Source organism: Galeopterus variegatus, unplaced genomic scaffold (assembly GCF_000696425.1).
Source record: "Galeopterus variegatus unplaced genomic scaffold, G_variegatus-3.0.2 Scaffold2354, whole genome shotgun sequence".
Taxonomy (NCBI): Eukaryota; Metazoa; Chordata; class Mammalia; order Dermoptera; family Cynocephalidae; genus Galeopterus; species Galeopterus variegatus.
Window position 1 is genome coordinate 283,046 of NW_007728465.1, and position 5,506 is coordinate 288,551.

At 45.0% G+C, this 5,506-nt stretch overlaps 1 long non-coding RNA gene across 1 annotated transcript in view; it reads right to left on the reverse strand.

The window, feature by feature from the left end:
- The window catches only part of LOC103597575, a 7,740-nt gene extending 7,401 nt beyond the window's left edge, over positions 1-339 (reverse strand). The window contains exon 1 of the long non-coding RNA XR_551119.1: positions 19-339. This is a non-coding gene — a long non-coding RNA (uncharacterized LOC103597575). The remainder of the gene's footprint in view (positions 1-18) is intronic.
- Positions 340-5,506: the final 5,167 nt, after the last annotated feature.

Here is a 5,506-nt window from a genome sequence, read left to right on the forward strand (position 1 = left end):
CTCACACCCCGATCGCACCTTCGAGCGGCAGAGTCTCTGGTCTCCTCTGCCGCCGCCTTCCTCTCCTCGCCGGGTCGCGGACTCCGGCCCAAGCTCCCTGGCTTTGCCCGCCCCGGCGCACCCTGTCCCTGCCCGTCCAGGCGTCAGTCCCGCGCTGTCGCCTCCTCCGGATCCAAACTCGGGTGCCCTGTCTGCCCTATCCTGGGCTCCGTACGGCCGCTGGCCTTGCCTCGGACTCCTTCCCCACCCTCGGCCTCTGTCCCGCGGAGTGGAGATCAGGAGGCTGGGTGGAGGGGCGGGGGGCGTTGTTACCGAAGCCGGAGGCAGTGGACCCAGGGGGACCTTGGAACCCGTGGGCCAGAGGGAATGTCAGCTGCAGACAAGGGAGGGAACGTCCGCTGGGGAGTGTGTGTGTGTGTGTGTGTGTGTGTGTGTGCGCGCGCGCGCGCGATAGTAAATGCTCAACTAATGCTAGTGATTATTGTTATTAAAGAAACCAGACACGGTATCTTGATGTCCCGGCCCTGACAGGTTTCTGAGCTGGAATGGAGAGGGAGAGGACAACTAGTTACTACACCCTCTTGGACATCAGATCATTTCCATAATTCTTTTGTTTGCTTGAGTTTTATGGTTAGAAATACAGGCAAGGGTCAGATGGGGTGGGAGGAGGGGTCCCATGAGGTCTGGACCACCCTGGCTGGTGTGTTGGAAGGGAAAGGAGTTCTCAGCACTGCTCAGGGTTAGAATTTTGGGGACATGAGCAAGCAACAGCCTTGGAAATGAGAGGGCAGATGGTCAGTTAGATCTGGGTTAGGGCTGAGAGGAATCATGTGAGTATTAGAGCATCTCTTCCAGGTCGTGAGCCCAGCTAGGTAAAGCTGGCAAAGTACCCTCAAGCCACCATCACCCCAGTCTGGGGAGCAGCACAAATGTTCGGAGAATAAGCTAAAATCGGAGCCCCATGCTGTTAAGTGTTTGGTCTCAGAGAACGGACAGGATTTAGCCTGAAGCTCTCACTAAGGAAACCCTCTTGTGACTCAGTTAAACTAGGTTTCCCAGCTTCCCATCAGAAGTTGCTGTTTGGAGGGAATATGATATCACTCATCCACACTGTAGTGAGAATGTGAGGCAATGTGCTTTTCCTTTCCCCAGATCATTAGCATTTGAAGTCTCATTTGTGTTATAAGATGAAGTGCTTTTTGGCATCCTGATAAAAGAAATTCAAACATCAGGAGAGCAGATAAGGCCAATTTTGATGAGGTCAACCTTTTTGGGGTCTTTGATATCACAGAATCATAGACTTCAGAGTTGGAAGTCCCCCCGAAGGATCTCTGGTGCAGCTTCAGGCAGGTCATGTATTATCAACCCCATTTTTCGGATGGGGCAACTCCCACCCCAGCCACGGTGAGGCAGCAGTTGCTTCTGCTGCTTTTGCATGAGCCTAGATAGAGCCTAATTCTGTCGATGTGGATAACAATGAAATAACTAGCATCGCAGTTTACGAACCACTTTCTCATATAGCCCCTTCTCTCATCTGATCCTCAGAGCCATTCCTGAGGTAGAGGGATGGGTGTAAATAGTTCCCACAAGGAAACTGGAGGTCGGAAAGTTTCAGTCACACAGCAAATTAGTAGGGGAGACTGTATGGAAACCTGGTCCTGCTGCCAGTCTCCAATAGTGTGTGATCCTACAGGGGAGCAGCAGCTGCAGGGGAGCTGGAAAGGGTGAGGGGTGGACGGTAGCCTCCCTGCCTCGCTTGGTTAACACCTTCAGACCCTCTTGGCTGTAGCAGGATAGGTGAGGCCACAGCAGTCTTCTCTGTCTTCAGCAGTGAGACAGGACACACTGAGCCCTGCTGGGCTGTCAGGTGGGCTCTCATAGGGCAGCATGATGACAGTGGGACAGGAGGTGGACCAGAGGTCAGGGTCCAAGTTTGCCCTGGCTCTGGGATACTCTCTGTGTTGTCCTTGGCCAAGTCGCTGTCTCTAGGGTCTTTAGCATCTGGAGGTCCTAAGGTTCCCTAACACTCACAGGCCTGGTCTTGGCTCTGAAAGTTTAGGATTACCCAAGAGCTTATGTTTTGGCTTGGATCACTTGGGGATTCTGTTAATATTAACTTCTGTGGTGTTTTATAAATGAACACACACCACATTATGTGACAAGTTGGGCACATGGCAGGCCTTGTCGCCCAATCCAGTCTTTAAGTCATACCAATGGCTTTCTAACTAGAAATAGTTCCTGTGGATGCAACTTTTTGAGATGATTTTGGTAGTATGTTTAAATGTGTGACCTCTGCACTGGTTAGGTTTCTTTCCTCTCTGAAGACAGTACAGAAAAGTTTATTTATTTATTTATTTATTTTTCCTTTTTGTCTTTTTTTTTTTTTCGTGACCGGCAACGGATCGCAACCCTCAGTGTCGCGCCCGTACTGGACTGGGACCGGCAACGGGATCGCAACCCTCGGTGTTGCACCCGCACCTCGCTCAGCCAGTGAGCAGCCAGTCTGTATGTGGGATCCAAACCCTCGGCGGGAGCGCCGCCGGGCTTCCCAAGCGGCGCACTGTAGCAGTGCGCCACCGGGCCGGCCCAGAAAAGTTTATGAAAGCACAAGATTTTGAGTCCTAGGTTTGAATCCCAGCTTTGCCTGTTGCTAGACATGTCACTTTGGGTAAATGTCTTATCCTTGCTGAGCGTTGGGTGAAGATAATACCCATCTTAAAGGCAGGCATGAGGCTGAATTGAGACAGTGAATGAAAGGGCCTCATAGGGCACCTGGGCTTCCCAAGTGGCACACTGTAGCAGTGCGCCACTGGGCCGGCCCAGAAAAGTTTATGAAAGCACAAGATTTTGAGTCCTAGGTTTGAATCCCAGCTTTGCCTGTTGCTAGACATGTCACTTTGGGTAAATGTCTTATCCTTGCTGAGCGTTGGGTGAAGATAATACCCATCTTAAAGGCAGGCATGAGGCTGAATTGAGACAGTGAATGAAAGGGCCTCATAGGGCACCTGACACATGTTAAGTATTCAGCACAGGCTCGCTCTCAGTGTTTGCTGGGGCTGTAACCATCTTCCCGGGTGATGAAGGTGTCATCATTGTGATTCCATTGAAGAAACAAAACATAATCTTTTTTTTCCCAAAACCATTGTCACATAACATAAAATCCTTGTATTTTAAGTTCACAGTTTGGGTTTTAACAAATGTTAAACTGTGTAGCACATTTGTACTGACCACAATTACTATATGGAACATTTCCACCACCCCAAAGGATCCCTTGTGCCTCTTTACAATCAAACCTCCCCCACCAGCCCTGGGCTACCTCACTTCCTTGCCTTCTGTCACTATTGATTAGTTTTGCCTCTTCTAGAAATTCATATAAATGAAATCATATCGTATATAGCCTAGCCTTCTAGATTATTTTGCTTAACACAAAGTTTTTGAGATTCACCCATGTTGTTGTATACATCAATAGCTCATTCCTTTTTATTGAGTAGTATTCCATACAATTATGGATGTACCACAAATTGTTTATTTATTCCCAAGTTGATGGACATTTGGATTACTTCCAGTTTTAGGCTATTCCAAATTAAGCTGATATAAATATTCATGTACATCTCTTTTTGTGGACATACATTTTTATTTCTCTTGGATAACTATCTAGGAATGGATTGTTGGATCATATGGTAAGTATATGTTTAACTTATAAGAAATGGCCAAACAGTTTTCCAAAATAGTTGTACCATTTTATACAGTAATGTATGAGAGTTCCAGTTGCTCCATATTCTCGCCAGCTGTCATCAGTCTTAATTGTGGCTATTTTAGTGGGTATGTATTGGTATCTCATTGTGGTGTTCATTTATATCTCCCCATCCATGAATGGTGTGTTGAACATTTTGTCATGTGCATTTTGTCGTTTGGATCTTTTTTGTTGGGTTATTTGTCTTATTATCATTGGATTATAAAGGTTCTTTATATGTTTTGGATACAAGTCCTTTGTCAGAAAGTATCGGCAATATTTTATCTCTGTCTGTAGCTTGCCTTTTTATTTTCTTACGGTGTCTTATGAAGAGCAGGTTTTTAATTTTGATAAAGTCCAATGTATCATCTTTTTCTTGCATGGTTTGTGCATTTTTTCTGTCCTATCCAAGAAATCTCTGCTTACTCAAGAGTTGCAAAGATTTTCTCGTACGTTTTCTTCTAGAAATTTCATAGTTTTAGCTTTAACACTTAGGTCCATGATTCATTTTGAACTAATCAGTGTGTATGGTGTAAGGTAAGGGTCAGGGCCTATTGTTTTCCATATGGATATCCACTCGTTCCAGCGCCATTTGTTGAAAAGATAATCCTTTCTCTGTTGTTATCTTTATTGCAAATTAATAGGTTCAATATGTGTGTGGGTCTATTTCTGGACTCTCTATTCTGTTCCATTAATCTATATGCCTGTCTTTATACCAATACCACACAATTTTGATTACTGTAGTTTTATAGTAAGGTCTTAAACCAAGTATTCTAAGTTTGCTAACTCTGTACAGCCAGCCCTCCATGTCTGTAGGTTCTGCATCTGTGAACTCAACCAACCATGGGTTGAAAATATTTTTTTTGGGGGGGGGGGAATTCCACAAAGTTCCAAAAAGCAAAACTCAAATTTGCTGCACACAGAATACAACCTTGAATCCAGGTGAATGAAGTGATGTGTAGGCATTGAATTAGGTATTATAAGTAATCTAGAGATGATTTAAAGTATATGGGAAGACGAGTGTACGTTATCTGCAAATACTACACCATTTTATATAAGGGACTTCAGTATCCATAGATTTTGGTATCCACAGAAGGGGACGGCAGGTGGGGGTAGGGGGTCCTGGAACCAATCCCTCCCTCACAGATGCTGAGGGATGACTATACTTCTTTTTCAAAATTGTTTTGGTTATTGAGGTCCTTTGTATTTCCACATACATTTCACTATTAACCTGTCAATATCTAAATGAAAGCCTGCTGGGAGTTTGATTGGGATTGCATTGAATCTATTAATCAATTTATGGAAGATTGACATTCTAACAATATTGAGTCTGCCGATTCATAAATAGGCCATATCTCTCTATTTAGGGCTTTTAAAATTTCTCTCAGCATTGTTCTGTAGTTTTCAGTGTGCAGGTTTTGCAATTTTTTTTTTTTTAAATTCCTATTTGGATGGTATTGTTTTTATCTTAGAAAAACACTTTTAGATATTGATTTGGGTCTTGAGAAAAACAGTTGGAGAGAAGAGAGGGTAAAAGAAATTTTACTGCTTTGAGGTGGTGGATTGAAAGCTAAACATGCTGATAAGAATTATTGTCTTGGGAAGGAATTTAAGGGGCTTGCTTGTCCCTGGCTGAGCTGTAACCCGCCACCCCTCCCCCACCCCAGGAGTTGGGCTCCAGAGTTGGGCTGAGGGTCAAATCAGCCTCTTCAGTGGAAGGTGCTGGAGTTGCTGTGGCTGAGAAGGGGAAAGAGGAGAGGTGGTAAGCAGGGC